General features: G+C 39.9%; 1 long non-coding RNA gene across 1 annotated transcript; it reads left to right on the top strand.

Annotated features, from left to right (window-relative positions):
• Window positions 1-414: 414 nt before the first annotated feature.
• LOC102553210 (uncharacterized) lies at window positions 415-7049 on the top strand. The gene is made up of 3 exons (XR_015671276.1): window positions 415-511; window positions 5774-5964; window positions 6283-7049. It is a non-coding gene; the product is annotated as an uncharacterized LOC102553210 (long non-coding RNA).
• The last annotated feature ends 14680 nt before the right edge of the window (window positions 7050-21729 follow it).

The following is a 21729-nucleotide window of genomic DNA, read 5'->3' as shown; positions in this document are numbered from 1 at the left end:
GCAGGTCCTGGGTAACGTCCTCCATCTATGCTACAAGGCGTGGTGGCAATCAAGTATCTATGCCCCTCCTGTGCCAACTTCCTTTTATTTCTTTAACCCCTGAAAGGTTTTGTATTTGCGTGTTTGTTTTTAATTCCTTGTTCTGTTACTTGATTGCACATCGACCTCACTGAGATAGAACGCGTGTGTGAATGGCAGCCATCTTGGCTGCTAACCTCACCAAGATGGAAGCAGTCACGTGACCTACTTTTCCAGGTCGTTTTTTGTTCTCTGTATACTACCCTCTAGAGGGCTAGATCTGTGCTATGAACTGGAGGACAGGTCTGTAGATAGCACGGTAGTCCACTGGTCTCTATTTCTCTTCCTACTCTGGGTTGCTTGGATTTAATTTGATTTGATTTTTATGAGTTCTAGGCATGAGACAGCTTTGGTCACCAAACCAGGCATCAAGATAGGATGAACAAAGGACTGCCATCTACTCTCTCCCTGACTGATGTAAAAACAACACAAGGTATCTCTTTGCCCGTTGCTAGGGGTATGCTTATTTTTATCTTACCCAAATTTTGCTTTCTTTCTCATCAATTACATTGCTTTCCCAGAAGTGTTAAGCTACAAATCATTGTTCTACATCTTTAAGGCATTTCAAAAATATGATGGAAACATTTCAGCTAATTAAAAATATACAATGTTGTTTTACAAACAAACTAAAATATATTCAATTAATGTCACTGTAGCAACATATTATCTAAGAGCAGGTGCTTTGGAGCCAAATGAAAAGTGGCTTCAAACAAATATCTTTTTTTTTTTTGCCCATGAGAACTTTCAAAAGTTAACTGTAAGTTCTTAACTCCAGTTTCCTCACTCTTAAAGCATAGCTAATTATTCCTATTCAGTGACTTTATACCCCACGTGAAGGATGACATCGTAATACAAACACACACTACCATTGTCTAATGCCCCCATCTTCTTTTTAGGTCTTCAGGATCTTTAGCTACCATTGTTTCAGTGTTAATGTTGGCAATTACTTGTTCCCCATTCTAGTCAATAGGAAAAATCAGCAATCTACATATTGGGGGAAAAAACTTCACTGACCTCACATCCAACAGAGGGCTAATATTCAAAATTTACAAGGAACTCAAAAAGTTAACCACCAAAAAAAAAAAACCAAACAACCCGATCAAAAAATGAGATATAGTACTAAACAGAGAATATACAACAGAAGCATGGTTGGGGATCACCTAAAGCAATGTTCAAAGTCCTTAGTGGTCAGGGAAATGCAAATCAAAATGACCCTGAGATTCCACCTCACACCAGTCAGAGGGCTAAGATCAAAACCTTAGATGCCAACACATGGTGGCAAGGATGTGGAGAAAGAGGAACACTCCTCTACTGCTGGGGGGATTGCAAACTGGTACAAACACTCTGGAAATCAATCTGGAGGTTCCTTAGAAAACTGAAAATAGATCTACTTGAAGACCCAATAATACCACTTTTGGGAATATACCCAAAAGGTACCCCACTAGGCCACAGGGGAAGGCGTTCCATTATGTTGTTGAAGCTAGAAACAACCCAGATGTCCCATGAGAAAAGACAGACTACAGAAAATGTGGTATGCTACTAAGCTATTAAGAAGGAGGACATCCTGAGTTTGCAGGCAAAGTGATAGATATAGAAAATACCATCCTGGGGGTTGGGGATTTAGCTCAGTGGTAGAGCGCTTGCCTAGCAACGCAAGGCCCTGGGTTCGGTCCCCAGCTCCGGAAAAAAAAAAACCCAGAAAATACCATCCTGAGTGAAGTAACTCAGACTCAAAGGGACATGAATGGTATGTACTTACTATTATGTGGATATTAGCCAAAACACATTCAGAATACCCAAGATACAGTCCATAGAACTCAAAAAGTTCAACAAGCTGAAGGGCCCAAGTAAAGAATCCTCAATTTCACTTGGGAGGGAGAAGAAAGCAACCACAGAGGGGAAGGGAGGGAGAGACTCGGGTAGGAAAGGGGACAGGGTGTGAAAGAGGGGAACATGGTCTGTTATTGGGTGGGGGAAAAGGACTGAAGCCCTGAGGACCAGCAGAAAGAATGGAGACAGGCAACCAGGAGAGGTAGAAGGTGAGTGGAGCCTCTAGAAGACTTGGGAAGTGAAAGACTCTTAGGCCTCAAAGGGAAGGACTTTAGATGAAATGCCCTCCCTGCCCCCCGTAAGTTGATGTCTATATGTAGGTGAGGGCTGGCACAAGTAAGTTTAAGGCCATGATTGGACAGTAAAAAAGAAAAATAAGGCAGAGACAACGCTTTTGTAAGGTAGGAGAGAAGGGGAACGAGAAGGAGAATCAAGATGGAGATGGAGAAGGATGACCCAGATCCGGGTGGTCTTGAGTTGCCAAGGTACTTATGTATATTTCTTAGGGGATGGATTTCTGTAGGCAAATTTATCTTACCTAGGTGGGCAGTTTATATCCTTATCAATTGGTTGTGAGTTTATTGTGTGGATGTATTATGGATTGAGAATTTAACATATAAGTCTGATTGTTGGATTACAGTTTGTTGAGTCTTGATTTTACCGGGAACCAGAGAGTTAGTGGCTAGCAGAAAGCCACTGGGAGAGATACTAATCAGAGATAAATTATGGTTAGTTTCATATGGCTCCACAGGTGCCAGAACTGACTCTAGGGACCAGCTTATCAAGGTGCCATGTTGGAATGGCTCATGGATTGCCTGGGTCTAAGAGTACTTGGGGGCAGCGTGAAACCTCTGAGATAAAGATACCCTGCAGTGCCATGTGGCCCTATGGATGCTGGTGAAGGGGAGGCCCCAAGGACTGACACCATTATTGAGGCTATGGGGCATTCACACAAAGGGACCTATCACGATTGCATTCTGAAAAACCAACCAAGCAGCTGCAGATGCAGTCAGATGCAGATAATTGCACCCAGCCAATGAACAGAAGCTACTCACCCCTGTGGCTAAATTAGGGAAAAGCTGGAGGAAGTTGAGGAGGAGGGCGACCCTTTAGAAGGACCAGGAGTCTCAATTAACCTGGACCCCTGAGATTTCTAGACACTGGACCACCAAACAGGCAGCATACACCAGCTGATATGAGGACCCCAACACATATACACATATACACATATACACATATACAGTGGACTGTAAGGTTCCGGGTTCAGTCAGAGATTAGTTCAGTCAGAGACCCCAAGAGACTAGAGGCCCTGGGGAGTTTAGAGATCTGGTGGGGTTGGGGTGGGGGTGAAGGGTGGGAATATCCCCGTGGAGATAGGGGTTGGGGAGGAAGTATTGGGGGGGGACAATCAGAGGGTGGACTTGGGGCGGGGATAAAATCTGGAGTATAAAAAAAAAGATTAAATAAAATTTAAAAAATTCTGATTAAATAGAGTGTTACCAATTTTGTTGTTCTTTTCAAGGAAATTACTTTTGAGTTTTCAACTTTACTTGACTGTCAACTTCCTGATTCTATTTCTACATTTATAGTTATATTTATTTATTTTTATTTATTCTGAATTTCATTTTTTAAAGCTTTTTCATGTAGGTCAGGATGCTGCATCTAATCATTTTTATTTTCTAATATAAATGTTTACAGTTAGGCATTCCCATTTATGCAGACTTCAGTAGTATCCTATTATTTCATGTGTCATATTTTTATTTACTGAATAGATGGGTACCATTTTCTTGTGCAGTCTGTTTTGTGACTGAAGCACTGCTCTAGCGCTCTGACATTCATTGCCAGAGTGGATGGATAGTCCCCCATTTATTGACTTCCCACATTGCCTTTTGTTTTATAAACACATATCCATGAAGATCAGTGTACTCCTTTTTTTTAAAGTTAAGTTTGATCACCACAGGCTCTTAATTGATGTTTGTGGTTCACTTTTATTTAATTTCAGCTTGTGTTTTGCTTGATTTCCTGTATCACTTCATTTTCCAATCTTCTTCACCGATGTTCAGTTGTTCTGCTTTCTTCCCTGACACTTTCTGACTTTAGGAGTATTTGATAAAACCCTATTTTAAAAGACTTGCTTATTAAAGTTTTAGCCACATCTCTTTGTTTACACACTGTATCTAAAATTGTTATTTAGCTATTTCACTTACGGTCTGAGATTTAAATGTTTTCTCAAGTAGAAAACACACATTAATAAGAATCTTATAAATCTTAAAAAAAAGCATTGCCTATAAACTCCTGGATGTTATAAGAGCATAGGCCCAAAACAACTTTACAGAAGTCAAGGGATTACAGTATTTATAGACGATGGGATTAACCTGACTAGCTTTTTAGATGACTATTGTTGTTGTTATTATTATTATTATTATTATTATTATTATTATTATTATTATTACTATTTCTAATAGAATGATCCATCTGGCATGTTTAAGAAAACTAAACTATGAAAGAATAAAAACCCCCAATAAACAAAACAAAAACATGTATGAGAAGAATTGGAGTGAGTTAAAAACAGAAAAGAAAAAAAGAAATTGAAAGGCTAAATATATTGAGTAGAAAATATTCTAATATTCCTTTCTTCATGTTACCTCTGGCGAGGGTGGTGAAAGTACCCTTAAAACTGATTCGAGGCACATCTCATATTTACTTGATGAATTCTACAGTTTAAAACATATAATTAAACCCTAATATTTTTGAAATTTATAGCTGACCACACATTTTACCACATTGTTGAATTTATTTTAAAAGACAGGAATTACATTTTCTTAATAGTTTTTCCTGGCTCTTTAGTCATGATCTCTATAAATAAGTAATGAATGATAAACCTGTTAGCCCTTATTATTAATATCACAGCATGCATTTAAAAGTTTCAGAATTGTCTATTAACATTTACTATTTTTAGTTGGTTAGAATCCTATTTTTATAGATCCTGTTAATGAGACTCTTAGTGGAAAACAAATTCTCTTGTGAAGGTTAGAAATTACCATTAATTCACTAAAATTAGGAAGGGAATAGTTACATATTGAATACCAATTATAAAGCAGAGTCTTGATTTCGGTGAAAATGTTCATAACCTTCATTAGATACATCTAAAACATTTGCTAAAACTATCCCCTGACCTCGGCTCCAGCAGCCAGACTATTTCAGTTTCACCATCTCATTTTCCAGACAATCTTGTTAGTTTGATCAATATTATCATTTGGATGTGATCCAAGGTGTGTACAGATGCTGATGTCCCTCTAATGCTCCATGACAAATAAAAATCCTCATGAAAATGTCCTTTTCCAATTTACATTTCTGAAAGATTGTCAGTTATCTAGATGAAATGATCACGCTCTAGGAACAGTGTAATTTTAAAATCACACCTGGGTTCTGTCTTCTTGTTTGAATACTTAAGAGCTAAGGCCATTTGGGTGAGCAATTCAGATCAAATGTTATCTTAACTTAAAGAAACATGCACTCAAAGAGTTTGAACTGTAGATGCTTTCTGAGTTTTCTTGTTATTTGGAATGTGTGCATTACAATATGTAGGGTGAATTTGCACATGTATCAGCATAGGGATCATGTATATCAAACCCTGGTGATATATTTAAGGAAGATTCTTGGTATTTGAGTTTGTCACCACACTACTTGTTTTATTGTTAATATGTTCAGTCAAAGAGTCTGTGTCAGGAATTTTGAGTCTTAGTCCAGTTGGACAGTGCTATGCTGACATATGTACTCTAAGTTGCTTGGCAATGTTCTTGTCCTCCAACCAGGAGATCACAATAATAAGGTCCCATCTATAGCTAAAACTATTTGTCTTTAGAAAGAGCCAACTGGTATTACCTTACTGAAGCCTATACATAGCCTAAATCTTCTGGGAACATGTACAGGACACCTGAACATCAGAATGATCCTGGTAATGCCTAAACATGAACTGAACAAGAATGAACCAATCCACATGCTTGTATGGATGGGAAATCTCAGGAGGTCTCAACCCTATTCAAAGAACTACAGGTAAGTAAGTAAGTAATGGTGAGAGTGGGAGAAATAGTCTTCCCCGGGAAAAAGCACAACAATTGGTTTCTGAATAACAAATGTTAACTCTGAAAACATAGATATATATGTATGTATGTATGTATGTATGTATGTATGTATGTATGTATGTGTATATATATGTGTGTGTGTGTGTGTGTGTGTTACATACACAATTACCATCATACAGATGTTATATAATTTTAATGTTGTCTTACTAGGAAATTATTTGTAATCTATAGAATGGTACATTTTTTCCTTTTATTTTCATTAAATTTATTCTGTCTACATGATATGCAGGCACAGGGGATGGAGCAGAGACTGAGGTAATGGCAAACCAACAACTGGCCCAACTTGAGACCCATCTCATGGGCAAGTACCAATCCTTGACACTATTAATGATACGCTGTTACGCTTGAAGACAGGAGCCTGGCATGGCCATCTTCTGAGAGACTCCACCCTTCAGCTGACTTAAACAGATTCATATACCCACAGCAAAACAGTGAATGGCACTTGGAGACTCATGGAAGAATAGAGGAAGGATTACAGGCCCTGAATGGGATAGGAACTCCACAAGAAGAGCAACAGTCAACTAACCTGGATTCTTGATGCTCTCAAAGACTGAACCAACAACCAAAGAACATACCTGGGCTGGACCTAGACCTCCCACACAAATGGGGCAGATGTGCAGCTCAGTCTTCATGTCAGGGCTATCCCAAAAGCTGTATGTGGAGTATGTTCTTCTAGCTGGCCTGCCTTGTCTGGCCTTAGTGGGAGAGGAAGCACAGCCTCTTACAGACCTGAAATGTCAGGTCGGGGGATACCCAAAGGTATCTCACCTACTCAGAGGAAAAGGGGATGGGGATGGGGATAGGATTGTGGGAGGGGTGACTCAGAGAGGGCAGTGAGCAGGATGTGAAGTGAGTTAGCTTCAATGGGTGTTTGGGAAACCATTATAGCATTTTAGAAACTTAAACCCTTTCCTTGGTCTACACCAAAAGGAATAGGACTAGGCTTTTACTTTCCTTCAGTATGAGCATTGGAAAAGATGCAATAAATGAAAGAGTAATACTTGTGAGCAATTATTACTGAAAAAAGTTAAAATCTTTCTAGGCTAAACCAGAGGTCTGCTAAATTTCTTTTTATAAAGATTATAAAATTTGTAGGCTACGTGGTTTCTCTCCAGAATGAGCATATTGACAACAAGAATAAGTAGTGTGATTACTACTACTACTACTACCTCTTAAAAACTCCCTCAGGAAGGAGAAGTGTAAAATATCAGAAGGATGCTATTTTATATATATCATACTCATACTATTAACTGCCTATAAACACTTATTATACATGTAAGCCTGTGTCTAGATACACATACATAGTTCAACTAAAAATGCCCATAGGATGATAATGCTCCCTCAAAGGCCAAAGATAATCTAACAAAACCCAGACATTAGGTTTAGGGCGAGTTTCCCTAATTGTTTGATTGGCTAAATAAAGACGGCAGAAACTAATCTTTGGGAGAAGATATGGAGGTGGGTTTTCCAGGTCCCAGAGAGGAAGAGGAGGGCACACTATGGAAAGCCTTTTTTAGCCAGGTGGAGGAGGAAGGAGACAGGCAACACGTAGCTTGGCTAGTCCAGTTTAGAGCCTGTGGTAGCTTCCTCCACTGGAAGAGTTCCAACATAGAACGTCTGATCAATTTAGGACAATAGATTCCAGGCCCAGTGGTTGTGACATCTGTCAGATTTTAAATATTAAGATGGTTTGGTATTTTCCATTCCAGATGATTCAGGTGGGCAAGAGAGAGGGCACAGCCACATGGCAGTTGGTAGTCAGCAGAGCCAGCCGTAGGGTGTGTGTGGGGGTAGGGGGGTTGGGGGGTGATAAAGGTGATCTCAGGATGGAAGGTTGCAGAGCCGTTTAGCAAAGCCAGTCAGGGGAAAGAATGTAGGTCTTGGGAAAAAATCAGCAGCGAACATGGTGCGGCAGTTCTTGGAGCATAGCTGGGAAGGTGTTAGCTAGTCACAGAGACCATTGCCCACACCTAGCTGGAGTAAGAGTGGTCTTATTACTAGGCATGAGAAGCCTACTTTGGAGTTGTTGGTCAGGGTGTCTAAGGGACTCCCAAATCATTTTAAGCCACTGCTATGGCTCTTGGTCCTTACTCTATCCCAAGCCCACCCCACAGGAGGAAGTAGATTGCTGAAGAGAACATGCACTTCAGACACAGGGCCCAGAGGACCTAAGCTAAAACTTAACTGAAAGTCTACTATCTGAAGACAAGCTTTCATGGTTCTAGGAGGCACCATGCAAGATTCCAAAGGAGAGAAGCAGCCAAAAGTCCTACCTAGTTATGATGCCTAAGGACCACAGCAGTGGGAAGCATGGCGCTATCACTAAGTGTAAGGTAGAGCAAACACAGCTCAAAGTTAAGCAACACCCTGATAATTACACTTAAGACTCACGCAATAAGAAGGAAATCATGTCTGATCCTGGAAACCTAGCCAAATACACAGGGCTGTTATGGATCCTGGAGCAGAACCTAGAACTGACACTTTACTAAACCAGCAAATTCCTACATATATTCAAAAGATTTGTTCTTATACCCACAGGTAGGCGTAGTCCTCACCTCTTATCAAGAAGAGTCCTCTTTGCAATGGACAGAGAACATTAATCACAGAAAACCACAACCAATCAAAATGCAGAGTCATGGAGCCCAGTCCAAAGAAGGCAACTCCTGTACCTAAGGATTATGGAAAAATCATAAGAGACGGAGGAAGAAACACCTTGCTCTGAGATTGTGTCTTAGGTATGTAAGAAGCACATGTATAGTTCCCACCAACATGACTGCCTAAACATGAGATGAATAGCAATGAACCAATAGATATTTTGTGGGTACGGAGAAAGTCCAGGAGGCCTCAACCCTATACAAAGAACTATAGGCAACTAAAGATGCCGAGAGCAGGAGAAATAGTCTTTCTCAGGGGAGAGCATAGCAGTTGGTTATCCAGTACCAAATAGCCCTAAAATCACACGCACACTCACACTCACACGTCTTCAAATACACGTGTACAAATAACATTATATAGACTTAGCAGGTTGTATTTACATGTTTAGGAACATACAATATACTCACACACACATTAGTAACAATGAAAAGAGGGACTATGAATATGAAAGAGATTAAGGAAGAGTATATGGGAAAGTTGGGAGGGAGGAAAGGGAAGGAGAAAAGATAATTATATTTTGATAAAAATAAAAAAAACAGAATTAAAAATCCTTCATGATTTGATGTGCATGATATCTACTCAAGTGTGTAGCTACAATAGCTACTGACAGCAAGTAAGCAAATAGATGTGATTTTGCACTAAAAAATGTGCTTGCTAAACAGCTGGTCTGGCCTGTTTGGGAACACCAGCCAGTTCCTCGCTCTGATCTTCCTTCACCTCATAGCCCTACCTCTTCTCCAGATATGTAAATAAAAATACACAATACAGTTATGATAAATAACATAATGTATAACCTTGCTTTCACATTTTTCAAAATTATCTTGTACTTTTGTAAGAATTACTATAAAACCAAGAAAATTACAAAAGGAATTTTAAGAGTTGTTTTTTTTGTTTATGATACAAATTAACTGGTAGTAATTTCTTGAATCTTTGCATCTGTTTTCTTTCTTTTCACTTTGATAGCATTTAAATTTATCAAGAAAGATTGAGTACATGCATATTATTTTTTACACTTTTGTACTTTTTAAGTAGAAATTTGTTCAATTATCCTATAATAAAAAATCTTTAAGAAATGTGTAGAAATATATTATTTTCTTCAATATTTTGTGTGTTAACACATATTTTTAATTATTTGTCTGTGTATGTGCATACATGTGCATGTGCATGCGAATGTGTGTGTGTGCGCATACGTGCATGCATTCATGCGTGTATGTATGTTTGTTCATGTAGTATGGTATGCACACATGGAGACCAGAAAACAACTTCAGGTCTCTGTTGTTTTCTTCTGTTGAGGCCTCTGGGAATGGAACTCAGGTTGTCAAGCTTATGTGGCAAACCTGATGAGGCATTTTGCCATTCCTTGAATATATTTGAATATATTTGAATAAGTATGTTGACAAAAACAATTATCACAGAATACCTAGCAATAGTTCTTGCTTTCCCTCTCCACTCCCCTCTTCATTCATACACAGAATACTTTACCTACTTACCTGTCTGTCTATCTACATATTTTTATTTTTTAACCTAATCAGGCTCGTGGAAGTAGCAGCTGAGGTCCCCGAAGGTGCTTTCTAAAGAATATGACTATTGAGGAGCAATGCAAAGTTCAACACAAGAGCATAAAATTATACAATGCATTTATTGTCAAAGTATAAAGTACAATTTCTGTTTAAATACAACTAACTACAAAAGGCTGAACTATCAATGGCCAAATATTTGGCATTATAGAAGTGAAAATGTATAAATCAAGTGTAATTGATGTGGAAAATACGGGACCACAGAGTGTTAACAGTCTTTGAGTGACAACTTTAAATAACTTCTCTAAATTGGCATGTTGCCACAGGGTTAATAACAGCTCCATAACTATGGATGGGTAATTTTACAGCCTTGCCACGTTCTGTCTGCAGCATTTAATGTGATTTCTGTTTTAGGGCTCTGATCTCCTGGCTGTGAATAAGTAATGTGGATGCATAAAGAGATTTTAACAAAAGTATAAAATAGCATGTGGCAAATTAGAAGATTCATTGGGAAAGGGTTGGGGTCATGCAGATTGTTAATGGTTCTAAAAATAGTTGACATTCAGTTACTTTATTCCCTGACTTATTTTCCAAGACAGCTTAACGTGTAATCATTTCTCAAGGTCTATTTTTCTAAAATATTAGTGTTGAAAATAGGATAGATAATTTCCCTTTTCGGTTCTAACTTGGAAATGTATTCAAGCTAACTTAGAGATAAACAGAGATTATGCTAGCAAAGGGCATTGGGAGAATAATTATTTCCTCTTCCTCCTCTTCCTCCTCTTCCCCTTCCTATCGTTCTTTTGTCTCCTCCTCCTTTTTCTTTTTCTTTTTTTTTTCTTTTTCGGTGTAAACAGTCAGATATATCTGCAGTGTGCTCTCAGGACAGATGAAAAGCACTCTACAGCTAGAAAACACTTCATTCTTTGTTTGCTGACTGACATTTCCATCCAGTAGTTAGAAATTTCTTGTTTCAGTTTTAGAGTTCTACATCCCCATGCTGTGGACAGTGTATTCAGTCATTTGTATCAATGGGCAAATATATTTCCAAGTTGGAACCAAAAAGGGAAATTATCTTGTTTATATAAGACAGGTATATTAAATTTTTGTTTTAAATTTGTGTGTATGTGTGTGTCTAAGTATATGGGTGCCTCATGTGTGCTAATGAAGGCCAAAAGAAGTCATTACATTCCTTGGACCCACAGTTACTGCAGTTACTGGAGGTTGTGAGCCACTTAGTGTGAGTACTAGGAACTGAACTCCCGTCCTGTGGAAGTGCTCTTGCCCATCTCTCCATTCTTATAAGGCACTTTGTAAGCAATGATCTTGCTTAATGTATGCCTGGTTATTTTCCATATTTCCTATAGTACATCTTATTCCTTCCTAATTTTATATTATAAATGTGATGTTTGGCCTCATTTAGTTCAAGTGGAAAATCCCAGGCTCAGTGTGGTTGACAACAACTTCATCCTCTGTCACAAAATTAACAAGAAACAAAGGCAAGGTTTCAAGTCTACACCTTCAGTGCTATTACTCATGTACACTGTGATTAAGCCGGCAGGAAATCAATTTAAGGAATTATAGGCTGTGGGGGGAGTGGAGGCTAGCATGAGGTATTAGAATATGTATTTAAAATATGCATAATCCATACCTTGGGAGCTAAGCAATGATGAAGGTCAATGCTCAGAAAAAGATTCCCTGGAGCATTAGCTCACAAGAGTGGAGTAACAGGGATTGGGCTCGCCTCCCTCACATCCACTCCATTGCTCTTCCTCTGTAAAGCACTGTGCAATTTGAGGGATTTAATGTAGCTCCAGGGGTAGAAACTGATTGATGTGAACAATGCTTTGTAACTCTCTTCAGAGTTACCATTATAATTGTTTTAGGCTCATGGGCCCAAGTCAAACAGTCTGTAAGATTCCCTAGAGGGAAGAGTTATGTAGCTAGCATGCTTATAAAAGCAAATACCCACACTGTTGGGGAATGCCAGGGTGTTGAGGTAGGAGTGGGTGGGTGGGAGTGGAAGCATCTTCATAGAAGCAGAGGGAGGGGGTATGGGAGAGGGGGGAAGGGGATAACATTTGAAATGTAAATACATAAAATATCCAAGAAAAATAAAATTAAAAAAATAATTGAAAATCCAGCAAAAGGTCTCTAACTGATCCATAGTGAGATCAGGGCATCCTAGAGCTAATTCTGGGGCTACTTGAAGTTTGTATGCAAGAAAATGAGTGTGAGGTGTTTAGGATAATGTCAATATCTTGAATAGAAAGTACTTTTGACTAGTGATGCTCTGAATCTGAAACACATCTTAAAAATGACTAATTGATGTTTTCAAGGTTTGGACTACATACTAAGGACTATTCTAAGAGAGTTACATTAACTAAGCAGAACAAGTTATAACCTTAATAACCTACATATTCTTCTAGTCCTATTGTCCAGATGAGGTTTCACAGGAAGCATGAGGAGGATGGGGCTTAATAGGAGGCTGTTTTGGATCAACAATATGTGCTCATGGACCCTCACACAGTGCAGTGTCAATGTTGAATGCTTTATTTTATATAAACACACTGAGTTTTCTCTATGGAAAAAAGTTGAGGTTTTCAATGGTTTTTAGGTTGTATGCATGTGCTTTCGGAAGACATTGTACATGTTTCAGAGGGTAGGGCTGTAGACACATGTATGTATTTCAAAACAATATTGTAGCATATGATTTTTTTTACAGATAAAGAAAAACATACCATTTAGTATTGCAACAAAGATCTCCTTTACATACAAAGAAGAAAAAAAATGAAGTAGAAATCACACAAGCTTGTTCAATTTAAATATCAGGATGGAAACAGTGTCAAGAAATCTTGACTGACACTGAACTGAGGATTCATTAGAGGGATGAGATCTTAAGATTAAGGGGCATAGTGGAGATGTCTGCTTCCAAACCTTGTTTGGGGCTGGTGTTGGTCTTGATGCTCTCACAAGTTAGCTAAGATGGTGTTCAGAACCAGAGTAAGACAAGGAGGAGGTCCAAACAAGAAGTTGGACATCTAGTCCACTTTATTACCTTTTACTCTAATTTTAGGAGCACTCTTCAAGTAAACTTGATTTTTTTTTTGCCAAATATGTATGTGCATGCCAGCCTCAGATTATAGAGACATGAGGAATGCTGGAGGTGGGGTTCTTGCTGTTCTTTTGCATGAAAAGACAGGCTTGCAGTAGATGGGAAGTAGGTTGGCAGAAGGTGCCAATGGCCTTACCCTGACCTCCAGGGCAGGATATAAAGAATCACAGGAAGAAAGGCAGGGACAGACGCAAAAGAAAAGGAGTGAGAAAGAGAAGGGGCAGAAAGATGTGAAGGAATGACATCAGTACATCTTTGTTATCTTGTAAACTTTCATCTCTTCTCCTACCTCTCCTTGGCTAATCTCAGCCAGTACTATACAGGAAAGAAACCCTAAGACACATCGTTTCCATCCGGTTAAATCAGCTATGTGCAGTGGCTTCACCAGCTTCATCTCCTCAATTTGTTTCTTCTAAGACGTGTCTCCAAGATTGCTCAAATGGAAGTGCAGGACTCATGTGGTTATAATTCCAAATATAGTTTTATAGACGCCTGAAACCAAACAAAAATGGAAAATCCCACGTGTTACACTGAGATCATAACCTGCTAAATTTGTTATTCCTTTTGAGAGGAGAATTATTTATTTTTTTAATTAACTTGAGTATTTCTTATATACATTTCGAGTGTTATTCCCTTTCCCGGTTTCCGGGCAAACATCCTCCTTCCCCCTCCCCTTCCTTGTGGGTGTTCCCCTCCCAACCCTCCCCCCATTGACACCCTCCCCCCAACAGTCTAGTTCACTGGGGGTTCAGTCTTAGCAGGGCCCAGGGCTTCCCCTTCCACTGGTGCTCTTACTAGGATATTCATTGCTACCTATGAGGTCAGAGTCCAGGGTCAGTCCATGTATAGTCTTTAGGTAGTGGCTTAGTCCCTGGAAGCTCTGGTTGCTTGGCATTGTTGTACATATGGGGTCCCGAGCCCCTTCAAGCTCTTCCAGTTCTTTCTCTGATTCCTTCAACGGGGGTCCTATTCTCAGTTCAGTGGTTTGCTGCTGGCATTCGCCTCTGTATTTGCTGTGTTCTGGCTGTGTCTCTCAGGAGCGATCTACATCCGGCTCCTGTCAGTCTGCACTTCTTTGCTTCATCCATCTTGTCTAATTGGGTGGCTGTATATGTATGGGCCACATGTGGGGCAGGCTCTGAATGGGTGTTCCTTCAGTCTCTGTTTTAATCTTTGCCTCTCCCTTCCCTGCCAAGGGTATTCTTTTTCCTCATTTAAAGAAGGAGTGAAGCATTCACATTTTGATCATCCGTCTTGAGTTTCATTTGTTCTAGGCATCTAGGGTAATTCAAGCATTTGGTCTAATAGCCACTTATCAGTGAGTGCATACCATGTATGTCTTTCTGTGATTGGGTTAGCTCACTCAGGATGATATTTTCCAGTTCCAACCATTTGCCTACGAATTTCAAAAAGCCGTTGTTTTTGATAGCTGAGTAATATTCCATTGTGTAGATGTACCACATTTTCTGTATCCATTCCTCTGTTGAAGGGCATCTGGGTTCTTTCCAGCTTCTGGCTATTATAAATAAGGCTGCGATGAACATAGTGGAGCACGTGTCTTTTTTATATGTTGGGGCATCTTTTGGGTATATGCCCAAGAGAGGTATAGCTGGATCCTCAGGCAGTTCAATGTCCAATCTTCTGAGGAACGTCCAGACTGATTTCCAGAATGGTTTTACCAGTCTGCAATCCCACCACCAATGGAGGAGTGTTCCTCTTTCTCTGCATCCTCGCCAGCATCTGCTGTCACCTGAGTTTTTGATCTTAGCTATTCTCACTGGTGTGAGGTGAAATCTCAGGGTTGTTTTGATTTGCATTTCCCTTATGACTAAAGATGTTGAACATTTCTTTAGGTGTTTCTCAGCCATTCGGCATTCCTCAGCTGTGAATTCTTTGTTTAGCTCTGAACCCCATTTTTTAATAGGGTTATTTGTCTCCCTGCGGTCTAACTTCTTGAGTTCTTTGTATATTTTGGATATAAGGCCTCTATCTGTTGTAGGATTGGTAAAGATCTTTTCCCAATCTGTTGGTTGCTGTTTTGTCCTAACCACAGTGTCCTTTGCCTTACAGAAGCTTTGCAGTTTTATGAGATCCCATTTGTCGATTCTTGATCTTAGAGCATAAGCCATTGGTGTTTTGTTCAGGAAATTTTTCCAGTGCCCATGTGTTCCAGATGCTTCCCTAGTTTTTCTTCTATTAGTTTGAGTATATCAGGTTTGATGTGGAGGTCCTTGATCCACTTGGACTTAAGCTTTGTACAGGGTGATAAGCATGGATTGATCTGCATTCTTCTACATGTTGACCACCAGTTGAACCAGCACCATTTGCTGAAAATGCTATCTTTTTTCCATTGGATGGTTTTGGCTCCTTTGTCAAAAATCAAGTGACCATAGGTGTGTGGGTCTTCAATTCTATTCCATTGGTCTATCTGTCTGTCTCTGTACCAATACCATGCAGTTTTTATCACTATTGCTCTGTAATACTGCTTGAGTTCAGGGATAGTGATTCCCCCTGAAGTCCTTTTATTGTTGAGGATAGATTTAGCTATCCTGGGTTTTTGTTATTCCAGATGAATTTGCAAATTGTTCTGTCTAACTCTTTGAAGAATTGGATTGGTATTTTGATGGGGATTGCATTGAATCTGTAGATCGCTTTTGGTAAAATGGTCATTTATACTATATTAATCCTGCCAATCCATGAGCATGGGAGATCTTTCCATCTTCTGAGGTCTTCTTCAATTTCTTTCTTCAGTGTCTTGACGTTGTTATTGTACAAATCTTTTACTTGCTTGGTTAAAGTCACACGGAGGTACTTTATATTATTTGGGTCTATTATGAAGGGTGTCGTTTCCCTAATTTCTTTCTCGGCTTGTTTCTCTTTTGTGTAGAGGAAGGCTACTGATTTATTTGAGTTAATTTTATACCCAGCCACTTTGCTGAAGTTGTTTATCAGCTTTAGTAGTTCCCTGGTGGAACTTTTGGGATCACTTAAATATACTATCATATCATCTGCAAATAGTGATATTTTGACTTCTTCTTTTCCGATCTGTATCCCCTTGACCTCCTTTTGTTCTCTGATTGCTCTGGCTAGAACTTCAAGAACTATATTGAATAAGTAGGGAGAGAGTGGGCAGCCTTGTCTAGTCCCTGATTTTAGTGGGATTGCTTCAAGTTTCTCTCCATTTAGTTTAATGTTAGCAACTGGTTTGCTGTATATGGCTTTTACTCTGTTTAGGTATGGGCCTTGAATTCCTATTCTTTCCAGGACTTTTATCATGAAGGGGTGTTGAATTTTGTCAAATGCTTTCCCAGCATCTAATGAAATGATCATGTGGTTTTGTTCTTTCAGTTTGTTTATATAATGGATTACGTTGATGGTTTTCCGTATATTAAACCATGCCTGCATGCCTGGGATGAAGCCTACTTGATCATGGTGGATGATTGTTTTGATGTGCTCTTGGATTCGGTTTGCCAGAATTTTATTGAGTATTTTTGCATCGATATTCATAAGGGAAATTGGTCTGAAGTTCTCTTTCTTTGTTGGGTCTTTGTGTGGTTTAGGTATAAGAGTAATTGTGGCTTCGTAGAAGGAATTCGGTAGTGCTCCATCTGTTTCAATTTTGTGGAATAGTTTGGATAATATTGGTATGAGGTCTTCTATGAAAGTTTGATAGAATTCTGCACTAAACCCGTCGGGACCTGGGCTCTTTTTGGTTGGGAGACCTTTAATGACTGCTTCTATTTCCTTAGGAGTTATGGGGTTGTTTAACTGGTTTATCTGTTCCTGATTTAACTTCGGTACCTGGTATCTGTCTAGGAAATTGTCCATTTCCTGTAGATTTTCAAGTTTTGTTGAATATAGGCTTTTATAGTAAGATCTGATGATTTTTTGAATTTCCTCTGAATCTGTAATTATGTCTCCCTTTTCATTTCTGATTTTGTTAATTCAGACACACTCTCTGTGTCCTCTCGTTAGTCTGGCTAAGGGTTTATCTATCTATCTTGTTGATTTTCTCAAAGAACCAACTTTTGGTTCTGTTGATTCTTCCTATGGTCCTTTTTGTTTCTACTTGGTTGATTTCAGCTCTGAGTTTGATTATTTCCTCCCTTCTACTCCTCCTGGGTGTATTTGCTTCTTTTTGTTCTAGAGCTTTTAGGTGTGCTGTCAAGCTGCTGACATACGCTCTTTCCTGTTTCTTTCTGTAGGCACTCAGCGCTATGAGTTTTCCTCTTAGCACAGCTTTCATTTGTTCCATAAGTTTGGGTATGTTGTACCTTCATTTTCATTAAATTCTAAAAAGTTTTTAATTTCTTTCTTTATTTCTTCCTTGACTAGGTTATCATTGAGTAGAGCATTGTTCAATTTCCACGTATATGTGGGCATTTTTCCCTTATTGTTATTGAAGACCAGTTTTAGGCCGTGGTGGTCTGATAGCACGCATGAGATTATTTCTATCTTTCTGTACCTGTTGAGGCCCGTTTTTTGACCAGTTATATGGTCAATTTTGAAGAAAGTACCATGAGGAGCTGAGAAGAAGGTATATCCTTTTGCTTTAGGATAGAATGTTCTATAAATATCTGTGAAGTCCATTTGGCTCATGCCTTCTCTTAGTCTGTCTACGTCTCTGTTTAATTTCTGTTTCCATGATCTGTCCATTGATGAGAGTGGGGTGTTGAAATCTCCTACTATTATTGTGTGAGGTGCAGTGTGTGTTTTGAGCTTTAGTAAGGTTTCTTTTACGTATGTTGGTGCCCTTGTATTTGGGGCATAGATATTTAGGATTGAGAGTTCATCTTGGTGGATTTTTCCTTTGATGAATATGAAGTGTCCTTCCTTATCTTTTTTGATGACTTTTAGTTGAAAATTGATTTTTTTTGATATTAGAATGGCTACTCCAGCCTGCTTCTTCCGACCATTTGCTTGGAAAGTTGTTTTCCAGCCTTTCACTCTGAGGTAGTGTCTGTCTTCGTCTCTGAGGTGTGTTTCCTGTAGGCAGCAGAATGCAGGGTCCTCGTTGCGTATCCAATTTGTTAATCTATGTCTTTTTATTGGGGAGTTGATGCCATTGATGTTGAGAGATATTAAGGAATAGTGATTATTGCTTCCTGTTACATTCATATTTGGATTTGAGGTTATGTTTGTGTGCTTTTCTTCTCTTTGTTTTGTTGTCAAGACGATTAGTTTCTTGCTTCTTCTAGGGTATAGCTTGCCTCCTTATGTTGGGCTTTACCATTTATTATCCTTTGCAGTGCTGGATTTGTAGAAAGATATTGTGTAAATTTGGTTTTGTCATGGAATATCTTGGTTTCTCCATCTATGTTAATTGAGAGTTTTGCAGGATACAGTAACCTGGGCTGGCATTTGTGTTCTCTTAGGGTCTGTATGACATCAGTCCAGGATCTTCTGGCCTTCATAGTTTCTGGTGAAAAGTCCGGTGTGATTCTGATCTGCCTTTATATATTACTTGACTTTTTTCCCTTACTGCTTTTAATATTCTTTCTTTATTTTGTGCGTTTGGTGTTTTGACTATTATGTGACGGGAGGTGTTTCTTTTCTGGTCCAATCTATTTGGAGTTCTGTAGGCTTCTTGTATGCCTATGGGTATCTCTTTTTTTAGGTTAGGGAAGTTTTCTCCTATGATTTTGTTGAAGATATTTACTGGTCCTTTGAGCTGAGAGTCTTCACTTTCTTCTATACCTATTATCCTTAGGTTTGATCTTCTCATTGAGTCCTGGATTTCCTGTATGTTTTGGACCAGTAGCTTTTTCTGCTTTACATTATCTTTGACAGTTGAGTCAATGATTTCTATGGAATCTTCTGCTCCTGAGATTCTCTCTTCCATCTCTTGTATTCTGTTGGTGAAGCTTGTATCTACAGCTCCTTGTCTCTTCTTTTGGTTTTCTATATCCAGGGTTGTTTCCATGTGTTCTTTCTTGATTGCTCCTATTTCCATTTTTAATTCCTTCAACTGTTTGATTGTGTTTTCCTGGAATTCTTTCAGGGATTTTTGTGTCTCCTCTCTATGGGCTTCTACTTGTTTATTTATGATTTCGTGGAATTCTTTCAGGGATTTTTGTGACTCTTCCCTATGGGCTTCTACTTTTTTATTTATGATTTCCTGGAATTCTTTCAGGGATTTTTGCGATTCCTCTCTGTAGGCTTCTACTTGTTCTCTATGGGAGTTCTTCACATCTTTCTTGAAGTCCTCCAGCATCATGATCAAATATGATTTTGAAACTAGATCTTGCTTTTCTGGTGTGTTTGGATATTCCGTGTTTGCTTTGCTGGGAGAATTGGGCTCCGATGATGCCATGTAGTCTTGGTTTCTGTTGCTTGGGTTCCTGCCCTTGCATCTCGCCATTAGATTATCTCTAGTGTTACTTTGTTCTGCTATTTCTGACAGTGGCTAGACTGTCCTATAAGCCTGTGTGTCAGGAGTGCTGTAGACCTGTTTTACTGTTTTCTTTCAGCCAGTTATGGGGACAGAGTTTTCTGCTTTCGGGCATGTAGTTTTTCCTCTCTTCAGGTCTTCAGCTCTTCCTGTGGGCCTGTGTCTTGAGTTCACCAGGCAGGTCACTTGCAGCAGAAAAGATGGTCTTACCTGTGGTCCCGAGGCTCAAGTTCGCTCTAGGTGTGCTGCCCACTAGCTCTCTGTGGCGGCAGCAACCAGGAAGATCTGCGCCGCAGTTTCCGGGAGCTTCAGTGCACCAGGGTTCCAGATGGTGTTTAGTGTTTTCCTCTGGCGTCCGAGATGTGTGCAGAGTGCATTCTCTTCTGGTTTCCCAGGCGTGTCTGCCTCTCTGAAGGTTTAGCTCTCCCTCCCACGGGATTTGGGTGCAGAGAACTGTTTATCTGGTCTGTTCCTTCAGGTTCTGGCGGTGTCTCAGGCGCAGGAGTCCTGCGGGCCCTCCCCCACGGGAACCCAGAGGCCTTATACAGTTTCTTCTTGGGCCAGGGATGTGGGCAGAGGCGGCAGTGTTGGTGGTCTCTTCCGCTCTGCAGCCTCAGGAGTGCCCACCTGACCAGGCGGTGGGGTCTCTCTCCCACGGGGTCTGGGAGCAGAGAGCTGCTGCGGGCCGGGATCCACGGGTGTGGGACTCCCGGTAAACAGAGGAAGTGCCTGGTCCTAGAGGAATTCTGCCTCTGTGTGTCCCGAGTTCACCAGGCAGGTCTCTTGCAGCAGAAAAGTTGGTCTTACCTGTGGTCCCGAGGCTCAAGTTTGCTCGTGGTGTGCTGCCCACGAGCTCTCTGCAGCGGCAGCAACCAGGAAGAATTATTCATTTTTTAAATTGTGTTTTAGTTGTCTATGTTTCAGTAAGCCAGTATATCTCAGATAATGAGAGATGCCATTGCTAGTGTACAAGCCCGCCAAGTAAATGGTGAAGCTTCCCATTCTTATCTTGTTTAGCATTTGTTTTATTTTCTTGCATTGCTGAATATGGAAGCCATTGTTGTATGTTCAATGGTCTCCCACTGAGCTATAGTCTACCTGTTTGCTGTGACTGTTAATTAGTGTTCTAACAAAGGAAAATTAGATGCATTGCTATTATGTGTTGATCTCAAGCATCTTATTTTGAAGAAAAGAGTTGACATTGATAAGTGGATATTAGCCCAAAAGCTCTCATTACCTAAGATACAATCCACAGACCACAGTAAGCTCAAGAAGAAGAATGACCAAAGTGTGGATGCTTCAGTCCTCCTTAAAAGGGGGAACAAAAATATTCATAGGAGAAGATATGGAGACAAAGTTTGGAGCAGAAATTGAAGGAATAGCCATTCAGAGCCTGTCCTACCTGGGGATCCAGCACATATACATTCAACCACCAAATCCAGACAATATTGCTGATGCCAAGAAGTGGGTGCTGACAGAAAGCTGATATAGCTGTCTGCTGAGAGGCTCTGCCAGAGCATGACAAATACAGAGGTGAATGCTCGTTGCCAACCATTGAATTGAGAACAGCGTCCCCATTGGAAGAGTTAGGGAAAGGATTGAAGGAGCTGAAGGGGTTTGCAACCCCAAAAGAACAACAATATCAAACAACCACAGCTCCCAGGGACCAGACCACCATCCAAAGAGTATACATGGACAGACCCATGGCTCCTGCTGCATATGTAGCAGAGGATGGCCTTGTTGGGTACCAATGGAAGGAGAAGCCTTGGTCCTGCCAAGACTGGACCCCCCAGTATAGGGGAATGTCAGGGCAGGGAGGCAGGAAAGAGGGGTGATTGGGTGGGAGAATACCCTCACACAAGAAAGGTGAGAGGGAATGGGATAGGGGTTTTCTGGACTGGAAACTGGGAAAGGGGATAACATTTGAAATGTAAACAACAAAATATTCAATAAAAAAAGAGAGAATTGAAAGATTAAGAAAATCATTTAGATAAAAGC

This window comes from Rattus norvegicus, chromosome 2 (genome assembly GCF_021556685.1).
Source record: "Rattus norvegicus strain SHRSP/BbbUtx chromosome 2, alternate assembly SHRSP_T2T, whole genome shotgun sequence".
In the NCBI taxonomy this organism is placed as follows: domain Eukaryota; kingdom Metazoa; phylum Chordata; class Mammalia; order Rodentia; family Muridae; genus Rattus; species Rattus norvegicus.
Note: the sequence above shows the minus strand (reverse complement) of the source record. Positions and strands in the feature narration are given on the sequence as shown.